Source organism: Phyllostomus hastatus, unplaced genomic scaffold (assembly GCF_019186645.2).
Source record: "Phyllostomus hastatus isolate PE091 unplaced genomic scaffold, TTU_PhHast_1.1 phas_scaffold_216, whole genome shotgun sequence".
Taxonomy (NCBI): domain Eukaryota; kingdom Metazoa; phylum Chordata; class Mammalia; order Chiroptera; family Phyllostomidae; genus Phyllostomus; species Phyllostomus hastatus.
In genome coordinates, this window is record NW_025334018.1 from 19,715,886 (window position 1) to 19,738,985 (window position 23,100).

General features: G+C 45.4%; 1 protein-coding gene across 1 annotated transcript in view; it reads left to right on the plus strand.

Annotated features, from left to right (window-relative positions):
* The window catches only part of OLFM3 (olfactomedin 3), a 152,838-nt gene that overhangs the window by 33,135 nt on the left and 96,603 nt on the right, over nucleotides 1-23,100 (plus strand). The gene's annotated exons all lie outside the window — the stretch shown is intronic.

Here is a 23,100-nt window from a genome sequence, read left to right on the forward strand (position 1 = left end):
GATGGTTGACTAGGTCTTCTCACTTTGACTTCCTTTGCTTGAAGCCACTTTTGAAAATGACTGGTCAGTCCAATGCAAATCTGCAATTCACTAGTCATCATTTCTTGTGGGAAGTTATACATTTGCATTTTTACTACCTATGTCAATCTCTTGTGAATCTGGTTGACTTTTATCAGCAAACAGCTGTGCAGTCACTTCTAAGCACCAAAGAGATTGAGTTCCTGAGCTTAACAAACTGAAGACCAGGTTCTCGGCTCCAAGGAGCTAACAGATTAAGACCATTCTGTGACATCCGGACCCAGCAGACCCCCGGTCTCGTCCCGGACTGATCCGTGGCTCTGTCTCGTGCAGCCTCTTCCACACTGCAGCACGATGGAGACCGGCCTAGATTCAACCCCCCGACTCTGGGCAAGTCAGTTAACTTAGCTCTAAGTCTAATTTTGTGCATGAAGAAAAGATGATATTTAGGTACCCATCGCATAGGGTTGCTGTGAAGGTTTCATGAGCCCAGCACAGTGCTTGGGGTGCAGAAGTACTTGATAAGAAGTATAAATACACCTATTAGTATGATGGGTGGTGAGCAACTCATCCTATTTCCGCCAGCCATTTCCCACCAGTATGCCTCCGGGTTCAACAGAGCTTAGAAAGTAACAGGAGAGAAAAAGGGGAGGGAAGGAAGGATGCACTGGGAATTTAGAAGTAGGTGGCTTTGAGCTCTGAGACCTCCCTAGTTCAGCTCTATATTTCTAGCTCCTAGCATATTTAACAGTAAATGGAATTTATTCCTGCAGTCTTGCTGAAAGGAAAAGCAGTATAATAGTGTGTCTGTACACGTGATAGCCCAGGGAGTTCTTAGGGGTCCAGAGCGCCTCCTGGTGTTGTCATTGGTAGAAAACTTTACGGCGCTCTCTTACCCCAAATTGCAGCTCCCAGTTGATTAAAAGACTGTGCATGCTCTGTTCACGATGAAGAATCGCTTTGCCCCAAGAATCCACTCCCGTGCTCACACATTCTATCCAGGAACCTCCCGGCGTCTTCTCCAAATCCAGCCTCCGTTGCCTGCTCAGGGAGAGCCATATGGCTGCGTTCCACACTTGTGGTAAGGAGCTTGCATGTTCTGAAGAAAATTTAAGATGCATCTGATCTTTATGCTCTTCTGACCACAAAATCTATAACGTAGTATTGTCGAAAGAACTCCGATTAGTAGAATAACCTTGACATTAACACTAACGAATTGCCTGAGTTTGGAGAAGCATCAGACCTAGCTGAGACCATTTTCTCTGAGTAAGATGGGCCCAATAATGACAGTCATACCTAGTGCTTCACGGCGTAGTGGAGAACTCCTGTGACAAATTTAATCTATTACAATGGGCTACATTAACTGGAGAGTGTGTCACCACACTAAAACGGTAACGATTTTTTAATGTGAAACTCAATAAAAAATTCCAAGCTAATAAAAACAGTACATAAAATTAACATGGAATTCAAATGATCACTATTAAGTAAAGCGTGAAGGCTGTTTTTCCCATCGTGCTTTTAAAAGCGTCACCGTTCCGGGAAATCAGGTCAGCTGCGGCAGGCTCACAACTCGAGGCAGAACAGGTCATCCATTCACCCCCCAATGCCTTCTCCTGAATGGAGCGGCACCCCTGAAGCTCATTCGTTTAGCCACATAAATCCGCGGTCACTGCATCCCTTCCTGCTGGGAGCCCCCATTTTCGCCTGGCTGCCAGTTACAGGCAAGCGTTATGTTACCGCCTTCCCTCTCCCCTGGGACGCTGTCTGAATTAAACACACTTAAGAAGAAAGTGTTGTCTAAAGTTTCTCTAATTTCCATTCCCGCTTCCTTACCATTCCTTGATATATGATGCTTGGAACTGGTGATTTGTCAATTTTAATAGTCTCTAGCCTTTTAAGAACCCACAATGTTATCCTTTCACTTCCTCATTATTCAGTTTCTTCCCAGAGAGGCCTCATTTATGTAACATCTAGCTTGGGTAATTTTCTTAAATTTCAAAGGAAAAAAGAGAGAGTGCATGTAACTTAAGTATTAACTACTATTTAACTTCTGCAGCCATTTTTTTTTGGTGCAAGAGCCGGTCATACATACTATTTCAGCCATATTTGGCAATAACAGTTAGGAACAAATTGATGTTTAGGTTATGGTGTAACAGAAGACTGGGTTGGATGTTTAAATTTTTAATCCGTGAATTCCTCTGTGTGGCTTGCAGTGAAGGTGAAGACGATTTCCATTTGTCTTCAGTTTGCTGTGAGGCTTCCATACTGTCCCCTTTGGTGTTTCTATTTTTTTTTTTACTTTATTTTTATCGGTGACACTATTGCCGATGTCCCCATTTCCCCCCCAGTTTGCCCACCTTCCCCCCTCTTCCCCGCCCCCCTGGCCGTCACCACACTGTTGTCTGTGTGTGGGGGTCATGCGTACCCCCTTGGCCCATCCCACCCCTTCTTTCATGCAGCCCCGGCCTGCTGTCCCTGCCTCTGTTTCTGTTTTGTTTGTCAGCCTAGCTCATTCATTAGATTCCACCTGATGTCTGACCTTCTCGGTCCCTGGCCCGCTGCTGAAGTGCGTTATGTGAGCCTTCAGTCTAAGTGTTCTGCAAACACCTTCCGCTTTTCGGCCATCGCAACACCCAGGAAAAGGTTTTCCTTACTACGTTTTGAGTAGAAACCCCAAGTCTGAAACCACAACGGGATGCGGCTCAAGAGTGAAACAGCAGCGCAGCAGGCAGTCCGTGGTTCTGGGCCGTCCCCTGGACGCGCCCCCCACGTGTCTCACGACCGGGAAAGCGGCCTGGCCTCCCGGAGACCACCTGCTCTGACGACACGCCTCCCCCCGCCCCACATGGGCCTTTCGCCTCGCATGCAGTCGGATTGCCGTTTCCAGCCGCAAAACCCCCGCGAAGTCCTAAGTGCAGGCTTGAAAGGAAATGATGGAGTCTAGAAGTGCATCGGCCTAATTTTGTTTTGATGAGAGAAGTGGTCGAACTGCAAAATGGAAAGCGATCGGGAGGAGGGAAACGGACGAGCGGTGCTTTCAAAGGTTCCTCTTCCCAGCAGCGAGAGAGGCAGGAAAAGCGTCGCCCACCTGACTCTGCGCCCCACAAAGGACTGCCTGCTGGGCCTCCCGTGAGCCTTCCCCTTGGTGGCTCCGGGAAGGCACCCGGGTTGCTCCCTCCGTTGACAATGACACTACCCGCCATTCTACCAGGACCCAGCCAGAATTTCATAATTTCGGCTGTTTTCTAATCCTTGCCCTCCAGATTCATCGACTCGACAGAATTATTGGCTTCTTTCCATCTGGCCTCACGGCGTTTGGTTTCTAGCTCTAACAGGACATGTATAACATGGCTAAGTGACCCCGTACATGTTTTGCATATATGCACGCGTCTCTGGATAGATGATAAGCTCTTAAAAAGATGGACTTATTTTCCTAGTCTTTGTACCCCCAACACTCAGAAATTATCCACATCCATCATTTTTCAATAAATCAGTTAAAGTGCCATAATGATATTTTTAATTAGCTAGTCAGCTAATTAATTTGTCATAGTTAATGACCTGCCCTGTGCTCTAAGCCATCATTTACAGTAGCTGCTTGACATCTCCTTATAGATGCGTTTCAAGTACCTGCAATTTCTTATGTCCAAAAAGAAACTCAAGGACTCCTAGTCCCCAACAAGGGCTTGCCCTAATAGTCGCCCCCCCAGTGAATGTCACCACCCATCCTGTGGACATGCCAGAAACCTAGACATCAGTCCTGACCTCCCTCACCTCTACTCTCTGCAGCGCCCTTCCATTTCCACTGCTCTTGACTTTGCCTGCTTTGTATCTCTCAGTCTCCCCAGTTTTTGCCACTTCAACGCCCCCAGCCTAACCCAAAACACCGACATTGTAAGTGGATTTAGGAGAGCTGAGCAAAAGGCAATAATTAAAGGATAAGATACAGGGCAGGGCGAAAGCCGGTTTATAGTTGTTCACATGGGAAATAAAACAATACATAATAAAGAGCAATACAAGAATAAACTCTGTTTTGCATACACACAACTGTAAACCTACTTCTGCCCCACCCTGTATTAATCACAGACTCCTCACCCATTAGGATTAACCTGTAAAGACAGGAGAATGGCCACCAAAGGTGTGTCCCTCATGATAGCCCCTCCCAGAGAACGCCTTTAGAAGGACAGCAATTGGCTCTCTTTGGCCTATCAACAAACCCTGCCCGCCAACTGTGGGACCGGCTGCTCTTCACAGAGGGAGGGAGGGAGGGAGGGATTCCTAGGTGCATCAGGGCACGAGAGGCAGAACAAAAAGGAAGATTGAAACTTGCTCATTCCTGAGTTTTTCCTCCAATGAGTCTTCCTTGGTATTATTGAATTACTTTATCCACATTTTAAACTATAGCCACATTTTCCAAGACAGAGACAGTCTCAAAATGGGAGGTATAAAGCATTTGCTACAATACAACATCATAGGGTTATATCTGAGCAATAGCTTAAAGTAGTCGAAGACCAAACAGATGCAGGTTGGGGGGGATGCCTTCTCTCTTCCCTCCATCCTTTGTGAAATATATGTATTGTGTTTGAGAAAGTCTGTCTAACTGTGATTACATGCTCTGTTTACTAAATAACCAAAACCATGGAAGAATTACATAGGGCCATTCAAAATGTCTCAGCCTTCTATTGATATTCATTAGCCTGGGTGACATAAATAAGCTACCACTTGCAAACTCAAAATCTCGTAAGCCAAAGCTGTATCTGATGTTGAATGGGCTCTGTATTCCAGAGAAGGTTGCACTCTTCGAAGGCAGGGATTCCAAGGAAAAAATGTTTCAGTATTGTCTATTGGAGAGCAAACAGATGTTCCCTGAGAGGAGGTGGCAAGGGCAGAGAGAGCCTGCCCAGAAGGAGAACAATACGGAAAGAGACATGGAGGCTTGAAACAAGTGATGTTCGGAGACCCCGTGGCGGACCTGGGACCAAAGGCAAAGGGGTCGGTGGGTTGGAGTGAGTGATGAGCCGTGAGACCGGGCTCACTCAGTGGGTCCCACCAGATTGTAAGCTTTACATGGCCTTTGGAGTAGAGGGCTTTAATTTCATCTTCTAATCAAAGAGTTCAAAGAAGACTTCAAGATTTTGTTTTACTAAGATCACCATAAAAGCACTGTGGAGTTTAGACTGGAATAAAAAAAGAAAAAAGAAAAAAACCTGGTTACAGAAAATCCCAAGAAAAATCCCAGGAAGTTTATAACTCTGACGGTGTTGCATTGACAGATGGGAGATGTAAGAAAGAACCATGGACTATAATTAACTGAATTTGGTGACTGGTATGAGAAACATAGCAGCGTAATAGCATTAATCCATAGGTTGATGGTACATAGATGTATATCTCACTGACCTATCATTCACTGATTTATATTTCACATTTCATTCATATATATATAATATTCATTCACATATCTATATACGTGAATGAAATGTTAATCATGCCCAAGCCTGTGACACTCCAACAGGACAGGAGGAAGCTTCCAGCACGGGAAAAGGAGCGCTGAAGGGAGACCTAGGGAGACAGCCAGAGGGGAGCTATGACTTAGAAACCAAGAGGGAAACAAACTGTTAACAAGTGGGGAATGGGCAATAGCAGTGAAGGCCGCATAGAGAAGTCAGGTGGTGCTGCAGACAAGTCATCGAGGCTGGTGATCAGGAGTTTGCTAGAAACGTCTGCGCTTCCAACAAGCAGCAGAGGTGGGTTAAGTGAAAAACAGATGTCGAGTAGGTGTGACTTCCATAGCACCTTACTTAGAAAAGCACTGAGAGAGAGAGTGTCATAACTCGAGGAAGAAATAGCCCAGGGTGCTCGTGTTTTGGACGAGAGATTATTTTTACAAACCGGCGTGGTATCCGGGCCCCAAATTCCAGAAGAGCCACGGAGGCGGGGCGACGCGTCAGCCCACCGAGAGAGGCCTGGGTCCTGCCTTCGCCCGGTCACTTCTCTTTCCCTCTGCATCCACAGTGGAGACAGAGGTGCCAAGACCGCAAAACAATTTAACATTTTTCTTAGAAGCCAAGATTTCCACTGTAGTCTTTTAGAATGTGAGCATGCCAGTGTGAACCAGATGGAGAACTTCCTTTATGTAATATTTGGGGGGGCGACAGAGCCTCGTGAGGAAGCAGGCTGGTGGGCCGGCTGGGCCCTCCGCGCCTCTGCCCACCTCCAGCGTTCACGCTGAGCCCGCATGCGGTGAGGTCAAAGGTGCCCTCAACACTGTGTATTCTGACCCCACACGTGACTGGCAGGGGGCGGATCCCATTAGGAGTGACCTGGAAAACAGCCACACTTAGCTGTCTGAGATATGGGACAGCGTCACATAAATACTAGCACAGTACCCCAAAACGTGTTGTGCATTTTGATTAATCTAGGTAACCACTTCTCCTTTAGGGTGAAATGAAAGAGCGTGGGCTTCTGCATTGGGAATCCCATTATTAGCCACACTTTAGAAATGCTGTCATTTCCTTTAGTTCGGTTTATCTTCGTGTTAGGTGACACACTCAGTTTGAAATGTTTGAAGTTCGGTTGTTGCTTTTAGGCAAAGTTGTTATTGACACTCAAGGTAAGATCTCATGTGGAAAGGTATAAAATGATTGAGGGATGCTTTAAACCTAAATTAAAATGTTTTAGGGTGCCTGGTCTTTACAAGAAGGAAACAGTATTTCAGGTATCTAGAAATGGAATAAAATTCAGCAATTTCACAATAATCCTACATACCCATCTACATACTATCATTTTGCATATGTACTCACGTTATTTCTAAAACAAAAATTATAGGTAGGAGAAATGACACATTCCTAGATCTAAATTTGAAATAAGTTTTTTTACAATTAAAGTGGACAAGTATATTTATTTCATTCTATGACATAAGGTAGAAAAGCAATTTGCTCTTTGGCTTTGACTCTCTTCAAACGGGTAGGCAATTTGGTCATTTGTTAATTATAAAAAGAAATGGTGGTATCATGAAAATAATTTCAAAGGGATAATGCAAAGGTCATTTTAAATTTATATTGGGATATATATTTTACTACTTACTCTCAAATATAAATGTATCCTAGGAAACAACCCCATCTTAAATAAAATATTAACACCGTAATTCATGACGATCAAAGGAGGAAGAAGTCAGAAAGCTGAACAATTTTTCCTTTTTTCTTACTGCTCAACCAGCCCTACCTGTCTCCTCAAAGACTCTCCCACAGGATGTAGAGTCTGAGCCGGTTGTTTCCTACTAAATGCATTTATACTCATCAGTCTCTTACACGGACCTTTCTTACCCAGGAACGAACGCAGGGCTAAATGTGTCGGATGCACGTGTCACGGGGCCTGGGCCCAGCTTCCTGTCCTGCTGCTCCCAGATGTCTGTGGAGGTTGAAAATATTAGGCTGATTTTCACCCTGGGTTAGGCATTCCTTGGCCTGAACTGGGTGTCCGATCTGCAGGTTGGATGACAAGGCCTGGCAACAGGAACCACTGAAATGGGACAAGCGGAAACTGTGTTTTCTTCTAGAATGTAGGGTAGAGATTACCAGGGGGTTTGACTAGTTCACGGAGAGTTGAGTTGGACGGAACACACCGGGCGAAGCCAAGGTACCACGAAAGAGCAACCATCTGGAGCAGGAATCTGAACGTTGTTTTCCGTAAAGGGCCAGAGAGAAGAGATTTTAGGCCTTGCAGGCTGGCGGGTATCTGTTGCAATGAGCCCACTGTGCCAGCGTAACAAGAAAGCAGGCGTGAACAGATGCGTAAACAGACGAACGCGGCTGTGTTTCACTGAGAAATGCTTTATGGCAGTAGATGAAGGTCTGAACCTGGCCCACAAGCCAGGCTGCCGCCCCCACCTGTCCTAGAGCCCTGTGGTCCCGCAGGAAGACGATGTGCGCCCCGGATGCAATTAGACCTTTTCTAGCAGCCACCTTCCAAAGTTAAAACAAACAGGCGAAATTCAGTTTTTTAATTTATTGTATGTAACCCAATCTGTCCAAAACACTGTCATTTCCACATCTCATTAATAAAAAAGACTACTGAGAACGTTTTCAGTCTTTCTTAATATGAAGTTTCAACTCCCAGGGTGCATTTTACAACGCAAGCATCTCCCAGTCTAGCCTAGGCGTGCCAACTAGAAGGGAGTCCCTTGGTTTTGAATAGGTGGGTTTTGAGTGCTGAATCGCCACACTGACCAGCGGCTACTGTATCAGGCTTTGCGGCTCTGGACCATGAAGGAGGTCTGGAGAGCAGCCAGTTTCCCGTGAGGCCCAGGGACCTTGTGATTTTCATTTGCAGCATTTTTCTAAAAATAGCTTGGGAAGACCTTGTCACTGGCTTTGCAGAACCTAACCAAAAGTGCGAATGAATGAACCAGTGAGCAATGGAAAGAACGCTAGCCGTTAAGTGCCCGGATCATCCCCGCCTACATCTATCTCACTGTTTAGCGTTTTTGTGATTTTTAGACTGCACATTGTTTGAGAAAGGAGGGTTTGCGGTGCACGTTGGTGATTCAGCAGCTCTCCTACCCCCTTTGTTATTTAATTCTACACAGATGCTCAATGCCTGTGCTTGAGTAAGTGCTGAATTTGATAGTCATGGTCTTTACCGCCTACTCTCAAAAATGTCCTGTTGCTTTAAAATAAATTATCGAGCCCTAATACAGAACTGTCTTAAGTCCTAAGCAATTAAAACAAGAATGTTGAAGTAAATCAAGGGTTCTATGAGTTAGCTAAGATACGTGAAAACATCAGCTCAGTCACAGGAAGGAAGGAATCAGAGAGGCAGTCTTCCCTGAACCCCATCCCAAAAACAGGTGTTTCTCGGGCAGATCAGCTGCTGATGGTAGGAAATAGCGTGGCCAGGGGACTGGTTAGATAGTGATTTAAAATCAAGAGATCCAGAGAGACAGTTAAAACAAATAGATAACTAGGAGCTAGCTAAATGTTGGGTATTTAAAATCTTAGGTCATTCGAATAAACTGAAATATCTACATATTTTATTTTTATTTCAAAGGAACAATCTCAATCCACACCTCTCAGTTTACAATCTGCCTTCTCTAAAATAATAGAAAAATGGAAAACTTTTTGTCCCCATAAATTTTAGATATCTGCTTCAGCAAAGACAATCCTTTTGCTATTTGGGACAAAGAAGATTGAGTTTGAATGATTTTGCTGACTCAAGCTCCAAAAGGGCCCTTCTATTTGAAAGACTAGAATATCTTGTAATTTACAGTTCTGAATGCACACTTTAGAGATGCAGAATTTGTCAAGACCTGTCAAGAACAGAGCATGTTTGCTGAAGAAATGGCACCTTTGAAGTCCTGAATCTGGCTGACCTTTCCTCTTGGCTCATCCGAGATAAATGGCTGCCGAGAATGACTAAGTGTTGGGGGAGCACGAAAGGGAGATGCTAAGACCCCCCAGAATTCTGACGCACTTACAAGGGGTAGGTCACTTCCTGTCAGTGCAGAAACGCCCGCCAACGTCTGATCACTCTGATGACTAACTCGCTCGAATTAATCATGAATGATTCATTAAGTCCAGGTCTAGTTTATTATGAGGTCTGCATACACCTGGAATAGTAAGTCAGGAAAAAGCTATCGTGTTTCTTTTAAAATAATACGTTGCCCAAAAAGGTAGACCATACTTCCATTTTCTCTGGGTATCCGACTGTGTGGATAAACAAACTTCAGTGAAAATAAATCACAAATTCCCACAGAGCAGTCAGCATTACGAATTCAAAATGTACTCACTTGTCCCACTCGATCCTCCAAAATATATCTTTTCTGGTGGTCATTATTTTTATCACTCTAAGCAACTGGGAGTGGGAAAAATAAGGAGCCAAAAAGCTATGCTAATCCTAGTATTTCCTGACCACGCTGCCGTTGTAACATAACTCGAGTTTATCGAGATGTCGCACACACCTTTCTATTCCCATATCATAGACTGTCATTTATATTTTCTGTCCTCTTGTTTGGCAAATAAAGAAATTGGAACATAGAGCTGTTATGTACTGTAACTTGACTACATTGGAGTAAGTGGCAGATCTGAAATTCATTTCTTTGTTCAGTCAATAAATATCCACCGAGTTCCTCTTCTGAATCTGCCCCTTTTCTAAGGGATATTGCCCTGAACAAACTAGACAAAGCCTTTGTTGTTATAGAGGACACTCCAGTAGACAAAGGCAATCGATTTAAAAGAGACACGATTAAACATTATCCATAGCAACAGGGGTGATAACGTGAACTACCCATCTGGGTGAAGGTGAAGGGTAAAGGGGTCAGTGGTCGGGATTTTATACACTAAGGTCATGCTGAGTTTTTTTGTTAAAATAACATTTGGCCCTGGCTGGTGTAGCTCAGTGGATTGAGCACAGGCTGCGAACCAAAGTGTCGCAGGCTCGATTCCCAGTCAGGGCACATGCCTGGGTTGCAGGCCATGACCCCCAGCAACTGCACATTGATGTTTCTCTCTCTCTCTCTCTTTCTCCCTCCCTTCCGTCTCTAAAAATAAATAAATAAAATCTTAAAAAAAATAATGTTTGAGCAGAAATATAAAGGAAGCAAGAGAGTGCATGTTTGAAGACAGGAAAAATAAAGGAGTCTGATGGTGAATCTTATGGGTGTATTCAAAGACCCCTGGCTGGTGTGGCTCAGTGGATTGAGCTCTGGCCTGTGAACCAAAGGGTCTCCGGTTCAATTCCCAGTCAGGGCACATGCCTGGGTTCCCAGCCAGGTCCCCAGTAGGGGGCACACGAGAGGCAAGCACACATTGATGTATCTCTCCTGCTCTTTCTCCCTTCCTTCCCCTAAAATTAAATAAATAAAATCTTTAAAAATTTTTTAAAAACTTGCATGGTTGGAGAGGATTAGAGAGTGATCAGAGATGATATTAGGAAGGTCACTGCAACAAGATCCCTGAGGGTCTTAACTACAGTAAGCAGAATTTATACTGAATTCTTGGCAAAATTGCAGCCATCAGAGGCTTTTAATAAAGGAGCGACTTGATCTAAACCTTTTTTTAAAAAGGATTCCTCTTTTTTCTTTGCAGAGGACAGAGGATGGAGGGGATGGAGGGGCCCAAAACCTGCAGATTTGTCTAGAGAGATAGCAAAGTGTGAGAAAAGTTCTGATTTTAAAACTATTTTGAAAACAGAGCCCACATTATAATTAAGAATACATAATTAATTGAGTAAAGGATTGGAACTTTTCATCTTTATAACTGTGCATGTCCAATTATAGCTACTTGAAAAATATAGGTGGAATGAGTGAAGTAATTTCAAAAGACAATTTTGTTACTCACTTGCTTGACTCTTTATTTAAAGCTGTGGCACCAAATGCAGTCCTAACGTTACTGACTTGCTTAACACCTTTGCTAACTGCTTCTGTTATGCAAGACATGAGCCTTGTCTCTGGGATTTTTCAGAAAAACATACACCTCCCTTCCATTCACCACATTTACCAACTTCTCTCTGTAACACATTTATTTGAAGAAGGAATCACATCATCTCCTGTTCACCTCCTCCTCTCCTCCACTTCCTCCTCCTTCTCTTCCTTTTTTTCCCCTTTGGAAGACAGCTGAATGCTCAAAATAACCATACCAAACTGGGTTTTCAGGAAATAAAAACCTTGATAATTAAGGACAATGAATATGGTTCTTAATGAATGAAATGTGGACTGAGCTCCATTCCCAGCAAAACTTTTATGTTAATCAGAAGCTGAAGGTAGTAACATAATTCGAATGAACTTAATTTGATGGGGTGTCATTAAATCTACCATTATACAGTAGCAGTTCCTCTCCCGAGGATATCCCTATGTGGACGCGTGTTGAGGGATATTAGCTATGTGTGCGGATCTATAACCGATGATCTCTAGAGACATCGGTAAGTTTTAAACTTAAGAAAATAGTACAACTAACACGGGTAATCACATATTTGCAAATTAAGCGAGAATAACAGAAAACAGTATGTCTACAATCCGGACCTGGTCAATGTTTTGAAAACCACAAGGGTTCCCCTCCAATTCAGAGGGGAGAAGCTCCTTAGGTGGGGTTTCTGTTTCCTGAGGACTAAGGCATTACCTCAAGTCAATGCCCTACTTCAAGTGATATTTGTACATTTGGTCCAGGGTCAGTCAATATTTAACCAGAGAAAACAGAACCAATAGGAGGCATATAGAGATATACTGCAAAGAATTGTCTTGCATGGGCATGGCACAAGCGCCAGGCCTGGAACACGGGCTGTGAGGAAGGGCAGGCGGACCCTCCCAGCTCGGCTGCAGCTGCTGCCCGCAGCTGGAATTTCTTCTCTCAGCTAAGCCTCCGCTCTGCTGTGAAGGAAGGGCTCTCACACTGATTGATTTGGACCCAACCAGATTGTCTGGAATAACGTAATGTCAACGGTTAGGAACTCTAATCACATCTACGAAATATCTTCACAGCAACACCTAGATTTGTGAGTGACTGAAAACGAGGGACTGTGGCCTAGCTGAGTTGACAAATCTGTAGTGCATCAAATGCTCTGGTGTCCTGCTAGGGGCCATGGGACACTACGCTGGGGGTTTGCCAGACCTGGACGTTTCTGAGCTCAGACATCCATAGGTCGTGTCCATCCGAAGGTACTGTGTAAGAATCAGAGTTGTGAATAGTTGTTTGCAGCAGCCCCTGCTGTGAACCAAAGAGGAAATTAAGTCTAATTGCTAAGAGACTTAAAGGTCACTTGTTGATTTCTCTCTCTCTGTTTTTCTAAGAACAAAGCACAAATGGAAGCGTGGCTTCTTCTAACTTTTAATGCAATGCTATTACTCAAAGATCACTGTGCAGTAATTTATCCATTAACTGTGGAAGGAAAATAACTTCAGTCCTCATATTACGCCACATTCATCAAAGAACAATTCACCCTATGGCAGCCAGTTATGAGAATTGTCCAGTCATAATTGGAAAGACCATAGCGGGTCCATACAGTAACGGCACTGTAAAGGACCCTTCCATAGAGTGACCAGGTGGCTTTCTGCTCCAGGACAGAGAAAAGGTCAAAGATGTGTCACGGGGGTAGGCAGAAGGGGAACGAAAATGCTACAGAAAACCCTGGCCACAGCATGAATACGGAAATCACATTAGCAGGAAACACTTGGCAGTATCTCCCTGGGACCCAGCGTCTGAGACTTGAACTGCAACATTACGCGTCCTGATCTTAATCCAGAGGTGGGAGAGAGAATGCAGGTGAGGAAGGGTTTAGATCCTCGTTGTTGTCTTGTTCTGCCTTTGCACATCAACTCTCCACTTCGTACAGCTAGTTGTGGCAGCACCTCAGTGTACCACTGACCCTTAGTCTGCCTTTGTTATCTTGGGGTTTTTAGGTACTCGGGGTGTCCCCGAACATGTTTCAGAGAGAACATTCCGATCTTGTATATCTGCATGTCTGTGTAGTTTTCTGGGTTTAGGGTTTACCATTTCCTTTAGCTTCCCGAATATTCTACTGCCCTAAAATGATAAAGACACACCCCCCAATGAGCCACCCCCATTGAAGTCCACTCCATCACCACACAGCAGCCTTCAAACATCCAAAGACAGATTCGGTGCCCCCTGAGCTTTGTCTTGTCCGTCAGCTATTCCAAAAGCCTTACCCATACCATCGCCTTCATGGAGACATGCCCAAGTTTGTTCATTAGGATTTTTAGGTGTGCAGTGTAGATTTTTATCTACGATGGTGAGTACCGGTGGGTATAGACCATGTAATCATCTTTGAAGGCCTAACTCCTCTGGCCACGAATTAGCAATGAACACATTTGTTGGACAAACAAATAAATGAAACTATTTTCAAAACATCTCTCTACTATAAATTATCTTTAACCATTTATTTCCCTAAGGAATATGATGTCTTCGTCCAATTTTAGTTTCTAAAGAAGTCTATAATTACTTAAACAAACAAACAAACAAAGTAAATCAGTTTCTTGGAAAGAGAAATTCTAAGAGGTTTGGGGTGTAAGCTGCAGTCTTTATCTCTGTTTGGCTATGGTACTGCATACTGCATGGTGTTTGGGCCAGTCTGGAATTGCTCATTCTTTAAAGAAGATTTGGGTGTTTTTTTTTTAAGCATTGCAGGGATTTTTGCAAAACAAGGGCTACGCCGGCATTGTAAGTTATAAATATGCTAAAATTGGGACTACAGAACAAAACAGGGGCAGAGAGAGAACACCGTCTCTCCAGTCCTAGTCTCTCAACGAGGATTCCGAGCAGGCGGGAAGGTTGCCCTCGATGGCGAGAAACAGGGCGCCTGGGATTGCTCCCGGCAAATATGTTGATTCTCAGCAGGGGAGGGTGACTTGGGTGAGCGCTTGGCAGAGACACTCCAATTCCCTCCAGCCTCAGGGGAACGTGTTACAAATGCCTTGAGAGGCAGCGGGAAGCGACTGAGAGTGTGGGCCCGATAAAAGCTCCTCTCACACATTCCAGGGAGCGAAGTGGGACGCAGCGAACGGGGAAACCCAGCAGGGACCCTAATAACTTTTCACACAAGTGGGCCAAGGCTCCTCTCAGCAAGCCTCCTCAGCAGAAGCACCTTGTGCTGTGATGTGGGGAACAGGAAGGGACTACTGTGCTGCTGGCCTTGATGGGACCAGCGGCAGGTAAGTCACCGCCCAGTGGCCAGGGAAAGGCTGAGTCACAAAGCGGGCCACCAGGAAACAGAGCAAAGGAACATCAGCGAAAACATGTGCATGGAATTATAAATAGGAACCCCACCCAGCATCGGATTGACCAAGTTCAAATCATCCGCTGCTTTCCCAGCTGGGTGGCGGTGGCTGAGACCTTCACGGCCGCTCTTCATTTTGCTCACGGGGTCAGAACCCCTGAAACTCACAACAGCCCCCCAGCCTGACTCACACGTGATTCCAGGGAAGTGTGGACACCACCGCAACTAGTCCACAACGTGAAGAATACAGGGTTTTCACAAAAGAAAAGTCAAACATCATTCTTTTTGGAAGCTTCATAGCAGGGGGAAAATCACTCTCTCTACCTTTCACATACATGAAATAACCCATGTGGTACAAATTTTACCCTATATCCGTGCCCCGTGGAAAACAACTGTCCCATCATTGTGGGCTGCCCTCCGCTGACCATGTGAGCACAAGCAGATGAGCCTCACCCCAGGGGACAGGCCACCCCGGTGCTCCTCAGCAAAGATACATTGCCCTAAGTATCTTGAATCTGTTTCATCGGCCACCCACAGAGCTGCAGACACTTGCCCTGAGCCTACTTTCCCCGAGACAGATTGAACTCGGGTAACCTCAGGGGACCGCCGGTGATTATTAGGAGATGTCATTAATGAGCTCCCACCAAGCTATACCAGGGACGCAGGTCAAAACGCCTGTGGATTCTGGCAAGCGTGAGCTGCAGCTGACGTTTCCTGTTCTCACGGAGAACTGCTAGCGCACGGATGCCTGAACCATCAGTGGGCTGCCAATGGAGGCGAGAGGAGGGAGTCACGGAAGGAGGTGCACGTGGTGGGGGTGGGGTGGGGGGACTGTCTTCTAGACCGTGTGAGAGCGACGGGAAAGGGAAGAGATGGAGGAAGGTACAGGAAGGTCGATTTCTCCCCATTGAGAGCGCTGATTTGTATAAAGGCCCTAAGCGATAGAAAAAACCACGTTGAAAGGTAGTCTTATGTAGCTTTCTTTATAACAGCGCAATGCCTCACAATGGGATAAAATGTGAGTTTGGTGAGGGCCATGAAGAACTTATTACTGAAATACAGAGACAATTGATTTCTTGATGTGGTTTGGAGACAAGACAAAAATTCCTTGAAAGCAGCCTGAAACAAGAAGGCCTTTTGAAGGTTTACTAGTTAAAAGCTACTCTGCATGGCAGCTATTTGAATTAGTAAGAGTCACCACTGATTATAAAAGGTAATTGCAAACAAAATATCGTGTATCTGAAATCCTCTGAGATAGTGCAATACACACATTCCCATTGATACCTGTGCTTCCTATAAATCTCATTACCTGGGTCACCCCTTTCTAAGCTATACATAAAAATGCTGAAGTCCCAGCTCCCAGATCAGCCGTGTGCTAACTCAGCACACTCTTTGGACACCTATTCGCCTGTCCCAAGCTTTCCTCTTCTCATCTGTACATAAGTAGTATAATGGCAGGGTCTCCTGTGAAGAGTTCCAGGATCTCCCTTTTGTGGCATTGACCACACTTTCCATCAGAACACCCACCATCCCTTTCTGCTCCCTGCATCCACACTCTGGACAGACATGCGGCCAGGCCAACCAGGAACACTTGGGACACGCTGTTGTATGAATCAATGAGAAGAGTCCCATGCAAAACGCCGATGGAGTACATTCTGCTACCATGCTTTACGGAACACGAAGCTGAGCTACAAAAGGTTAAACAATCTGCCTGGGATCCGGAATTAAAAGGTGGAAAAGCCAGGATTTGCGCCTCAGCCTTGCGTGGTCTCACTCCGCCCTGCAGACTTCAGCAGGACGTAGTTTGCATTCAGGAAGCTCACAGAGCATTTAAGCTTCGCCCGTGGCCACTGTCACGCTCCTCCTCGCACTGCGTGGTGCCCGTTCCTGCCTTACCCGCGAACTCAATTCAAGACCCCTTAAGGACAAAACCTCACGCTCCTGGTCTGTGTATTTGAATTCATAATGCCTAGTTTAATAAATATTTGTGGAATTAAGAAATTTAGCTTCCTAAAGACGGTCTGGCAATCCCCCTGGGTTGGCTGCACTGCGGCTCGGTCTGCAACAAAGGAAAGGATTTGATGATTTTCAGCGGTAGCGCCGGGCCGCCTCTTTGCCAGCAAACTGGCGGTCCCTTCCATCCTCTTCCATCCATCACAGAGTTTCACGTAGTTTCTGCACAAATACTACCTTTTTCCCGAGATAATGTGTATATTCCATTTTGCCTCGTGATTTTTGAAGAATTATTAGAAACTCGGAAACGATTTCTCATAAATGTACCCTCTGCTGAAGGTCTTTTCTCCATGTACCAATATAATTTGTGAGGAATCTTGGCCTGCAATCTTAGAACATGTAGAATAAGCCGAGAAAGGAAGCCTTATTGGGATGCTTTTTCAAAAGACATCTAAAAATTCTGTTCTCTCTGACATCCTGATATTTTTGCCGTATTTCAGGTGAATTTCAGGTAACCTTGATTTCCTCTGTGTGGCAGAAAGTCCGCGCTGCACTAGGATGACCCCTGCAGGTAGCTAGCAGTTTCAGTTTGATTTCACAGAGCCCTAAATGGTTTCATAAGTTATTTTTAATTCATCGGAATTACCCGAGCTGGAGGTCCATTAACTTTCATTAGGCTGTCTCGGGAGCTGACTGCAGGCGAAGCGCCAAGCTCCCGGAGGCCCGGAGCCCGGGGGGCAGGGACAGATGAGGGGCGGCTCGCGTGCAGAGAACCAAAGGTAGCCAGCCCTCCGAGATCTCAGCCCGCGTCCCTCTCCCACACTCACATGAGCAAGACTGCCACTCAGCTAGTGCTTTCAGCATCAGATCATCGGGGTCCCAGGAAACGTTGTGCATCACCAGGGATCCATTACCCAAGATGCCTGTGCGTTTGGGCTCTCCCTGTGGTAGGGCGGGGCACGACCCCAAGGCTCCCCGATTTTGCTCATCCAAATGTGCAAACCGAAAAGACGATTACATCGGGAGCACTGAATGGCATTCCGCAGTGCCGGGGTGATGGAGTGTCTGCTTGGTTAAGACGTCCTGCCTGCGCAGTTGCTGCCGCTAAGGATCCATCACTAATGAGTGCCGGCCCGTGTATCACAGCGAGGAAGCACGTGACAGGTTGGAGTGCCTTCCCAGGCCGGGTGTGTCAGCACTGTCCTCTAAGGTCCCTCGGGGCATCTCGGGGAGCGCCTGGTCTTTACAGAGAAGGGGCAGCTGGCCAGTGAGGGCATACGGACAGTGGATTATGATCAAAACGTAAGACAAAACAACAACACAAGCAAACCGTTCGGATCTAGACCTGTCAGAATCAGAACCTCAGTTCAGCCCTTCCCACACGGGCCCTTGTGTGAGTCAACTGCAGACCTTCGAGCCGCGGCGTCACCATCTGAAGATGGACGCAATCACGCTCACCTTCGGGTGTTGGGGGGGTGTCAGAAGAGCTGCATTAGGAAGTGAATACGGGACAAGCCTGGGATGGGTGTTCAGAACGTGGTGTCTGCTGCTCCCACGACAGGTTTCGATAGATCTGAACAACCCCCCCTCAAATGGACTCCTGAGCCAGAAGAAAGCACCAGGAATGACTGCAGAATTCTGAAAGGCTGTGGGTTTTCTCGAGTGTTCCCCATCAGAAGGCAGAAAAGCGCTTGTGAAGTGTAGTAAAAGCACATACGCATCTCGTGCAGATGCTCCTGGGTGGGACATGCCAGCGAAACGTCCCCCCAGAAAAGGAAGACGTGGTGGGTGAGGAGGAGTCGGGGGGCCTTGCCAAGCCCAGGGCGTGTGGAGTCACACACAGCAAAGCTCTAGAACCCTGCAGAAAGGGCCATTCTGGCCAACGTAACGAACACGCATTCCCTTTGTTTTTTTCCCCGCTGAAGGGTTATCTTTGCAGAGGCTTGCACCTGTAGGTGTTTGGGAAATGCTAATTTCCCGTGGCAACAGCCAGAGTCGTGCTGTTCCGGTCCAACCATGCAAACGTTCCCCCACGCGCGAAGATTTAAGGTGGTCTCCCAAGGCAGCCTCAGAAGTAGTGGCGGCAGCTTCCTTGAGCGCCTTATTTCTTCATTCAAGAGACATTACTTGCGTGCCTTCAGTGGGGCGGGTGCCAGGAGATGCGACTGCGAACCAGGCAGAAGCGGCCCTGCCTTCTGGGCTTACACCTTCCCCTCCCTGTCTCACCCCACCTGTGTTGGCCTGCGGCGAATTTTTCAATGACATCTTTTTCTAATTACCGAAGACCATTGCATTTTCATACAAAATTCAAAAGGTATGGAATGCAATGAAAACATTATCGTCCTGTTCTCTGCAAAATCTCCCCCGTCCATAGTCCGGTATGTGGTTTTTTTTCCCCACCTTTTCTCATTTCTATCTCTATTCATATATCATGACTTTTTCAAAAATGGTATTATATTATTAAAATCTTTAATATTTAGCATAATGACTAAGTCATGGTAGTTATTCCATACATTTCCTTTTAATAAAGCTTGCAGGCTCTGAATTAACTTTTATTTGAAACAAAGGGGGTCGTGGACGAGACTTTTAAAAAGTCAAATTGTCTTTGTAGAGTCATAAAATGAAATTTTATACAGAGCTGCCAGCTTTAACCTGATTATCCTCTTACCAAGAAGGTCATTATTCCCCAAATCTTGAAAGACGGACCCATTTCATCAGACAGGGCTCCTTAAGGAAAATTTCCAGTGATGTGCTAAATCTTCCTCCTGCTTGCCAAGAAATGCATGAATGGATTATTTTTCAAAGAAGAGTTTTTTAAAAACCCACTCTAGACCAGTTCCTTTCTGCTTCATTCAAAAAAAAATGAAAGACAAGTCAGAATCATTTTAGGGGGAAAAATGCCATTTCCTATCAAGTCCTTTCAGGCAGTTGTTACCTCTTTCCTCACAATCCCCCCTCCCCCCCCAACCCAGGCTTTTACAGCATCGGGGCAGAGAGGACTGTCGGTTGCAGCCCTTCTGCCCACTTTTATGAAAACTGGAAGTGGTTATATGTAAAAAAAAATGAAAGCCATCTTTCCTTTCAACTAAGGCTCAATAATGATTTAAAGGTTTCAAGCTACGCGTTGCTCTCAAATGCTTTTCAGTCGCAAGGAATGCTGGGGCCTTCTCTCGGCGACGGGAGAAGCGATTACAGTGTGTTTCCAGTTCCCTCGCTGTGGCCGTTTCACTGTTCAGAAGGCAGTGTCGGACTTAAAGAGCTCCCTTTTAAACATGCAAGAAAACTGGACTTCCTTTTAATGCAGAGTTGGAAGACTTTGTTCAGTTTTTGTTTTTTACGTTCTACTGCTTGAGAGAGCACTGTCCCTCACGTGTGAAATGGAAGCAGCTGGTTTTAAAGCCCATCTTCATAGGCTGAGACTCGTGAGGACTCAGCAGCGGGCAGGACCAATCCTCGGATCTGAGTGAGCAAGGAAACACAGGGAGGTGGCGGGGAGGAGACCCGTCGTCACCTTGAACGTGTCACCTGCTCTACCTCACTGCAGTCTGATGACCGACTCACAATCAATTGGAGGGTAGGCCCAGTGTGGGGTGACTGTGCCCCAAGTCCCCAGGTGATTTCACGGAGGCCTTTGCCAGAGACTTCTATCTTAGTTAACATGTGATTTTTTAATCGTTCATGTTTAATTATATTGTTTCCACCACCATGATCCCCCATACCCTCTTCTACCTCCACCCATCCCCCTCCCCCCAAAATCAGCACACTGGTGTCCAAGTCCGTGAGCTCTTTTCCTTTGGAGCTCCATGGCCTTCACCCTTGCAACCACGCCCCCTTGAAACCACGCCCCCTTGCCCCCCAGAGGTCAGCCTGCTCTCTGAGTCTGTTTCCTGGCCGGGTGGCTCCGTGGGTTGGAGCGTCGTCCCGTCCACCCAGAGACTCCCATCTTGACACAAAGTCTCCCGGCCCCACCAGGCTGCCTCGCATCCCTGACTGCTCAGAGGCCTCCGGGAACACGTATGGGGCAAAGGGGGGTTGACAGCTGTTTGCACAGAAAATAATACGACGGTTAATAAGTAATAATACGAGAATAAGCTCTGTGTCTTGCTTGCCCACAACTGTAAATCTACTGTTCCGGCAGAACGACAGCCTGAACAGAAACAGTTTGGGGAACTAAATCCCACTGTCAAAAGTAAAAGATTTAAGACCAGCTACTATAAATAGGATTTTGTCTGTGGTATAGACTACCCTCACAGATTAGAGGTCATCTCTATTTTAGTACCATCTTTTTTGCCACACAGAGAAAGTTTGTGACCAAAATAGTTCGATGTGATTGAATATATGGTTTAATTGGCTCAAGCCAGTAGCTAGAAAATTCTAATATTTTTATGGTGTGGTTCAATTGAACTAACTTAAGACTTCAATACTGAGCTATTTATTATGAGCAAGAGCATGACAGATTTAGGACCCCCTACTTTAAAATAATCCCTTAGGTTCAAATCCAGACTTTGCTACTCCCTTGATGACCATCTTGCCTCTCTGCGTCCTTGACACTTGAGTCAGAATTATTGCCCTAAAGAAGGTGATTAAATGCATTCACCAAATATTTACCCAACATCCACCAGGGGCTGAGCCACGTGTTCGGTGGAACTGAGAGAAAAGCTAGCAGAACTGTGAGTTCCTCTTTGGTTTTGAGAGCTGGCTTTTGCTGAAAAGTCAACGCAGATATGCAGATCCACGACTATGCAAAGAGTTCACGGTAAATATTTTGATAATCAAGGCAAAAGTGTTAGACTCCTACCCATTCTGTTTGAATTTAATATGTGCAATGTTTAATATTTCTAAGTTAAATATGTGCAATGACAACATCTTACCAGACGTTGCATGGCTCCTCCGGTGTGTTTCTGAGGTCATGGGAATCATTTTCAGTCCTAAACAATCCTTTACTGCGCCTGGAACAAGACCCCGCCGGCCTCACCGGTGGTGGTAACATTAACGATATCAAGTGGGAAATTTTGATTTTAAATAAGTTACACTCAACCAGTGTTTTTCAGAATGTCTCGTTACTTTTGCCTTTAAGTGGAGAAAAGAACAAATTTGTAGATTTTTTTAAGTATGTATTAAAATGTTGAGAGAGAAAATATTTTGTGTCTAACAGCTAGGTAACGCAGGCCCAGCCTTCCTTGGCAGGGAAACCACTAGCACTGGAAGGAAGGGCTGCACTTAGGTACATGAACTGGATTAGAAAACCGAAGGGACTCTCAAGAGAAGGATAGGTAGAGAAGACCCAGATAATTAAGTAAAGGATATTTACAGACTTAGATCTTTCTGGTAATTGACCCAATTTTTATTTCTTTTTTTTAAAGATGTTATTTCTTTATTTTTAGACGGAGGGGAAAGGAGGGAGAAAGAGAGGGAAAGAAACATCAATATGTGGTTGCCTCTCACATACCCTATACTGGGGACCTGGGCCACAACTCAGGCATGTGCCCTGACTGGGAATTGAACTGGCAACCCTCTAGTTCTCAAACTGGCACTCAATCCACTGAGCCACCCTAGCCAGGGCATTTTTCTTTTTTTTTATGAATAACTAAAAATATATACTTTCATTTGTTAAATTTAAATAGGACTTTTCCCCCAAGCTTTGCTAATTATATAAACTTTAAGCCGATTTAGCCATGATTTAATTACTCCACTCATAAAATGAGGTCAACAATAAAAATATATTTTTAAAAATTTTTAAATAAATAAAATGAGGCTAAGAGTATATTTCAGACATCCTATTGCTAGCATGTTCAGAGTTCAGGAATGCTGAAATTCCCCCGCAGAATCTAGTGCAAAAATACATGTTAAAAATCAGTAATTAGAATTGAGATTATAAATACACCGATTTCAAAGGGTAGGGCCCCAGGAGAATCTTAAAATATTTCTAAATTCCACCAAATCTCCGTATATTATATTCAGGAGCAAACATTCAAAAGCAAAGGCACAGTCATAGAGGGAGGAGTATATCCTTGGATAAATTTTAAAATTAGCATTCGCTGGGGCCACGCCAGGTCGCCGCCAGTCGCCGTACAGAGATGCGCCTGAGAACTAAAGGGCGCTGTCTCCCGCGCCCCACGGCCTGGCGTCCAGGAGATGTCTAGATGGAGTCCTCGGAGGCTCATGGCTCTGCGGTCACACCGCCCAGATCACATTCAGGCTTTCTGACGTTACCGGTGTGGGCCGGGTAGGTACCGTCAGCCCCGCGGTTCCGTCCTCTGTTAGCGGGGAGAAGTCACAGGAACCCCTTCCTGGGGTTTCTGCGGGGACCACACGGGGGGCTGAATGTCCCCTACTGGCTGCGGCGCCTCCCAAATCGTAAGCTCTGAATACATGAGCTGTTGTTTTCATCTCATTCCCAAATGACTCTGC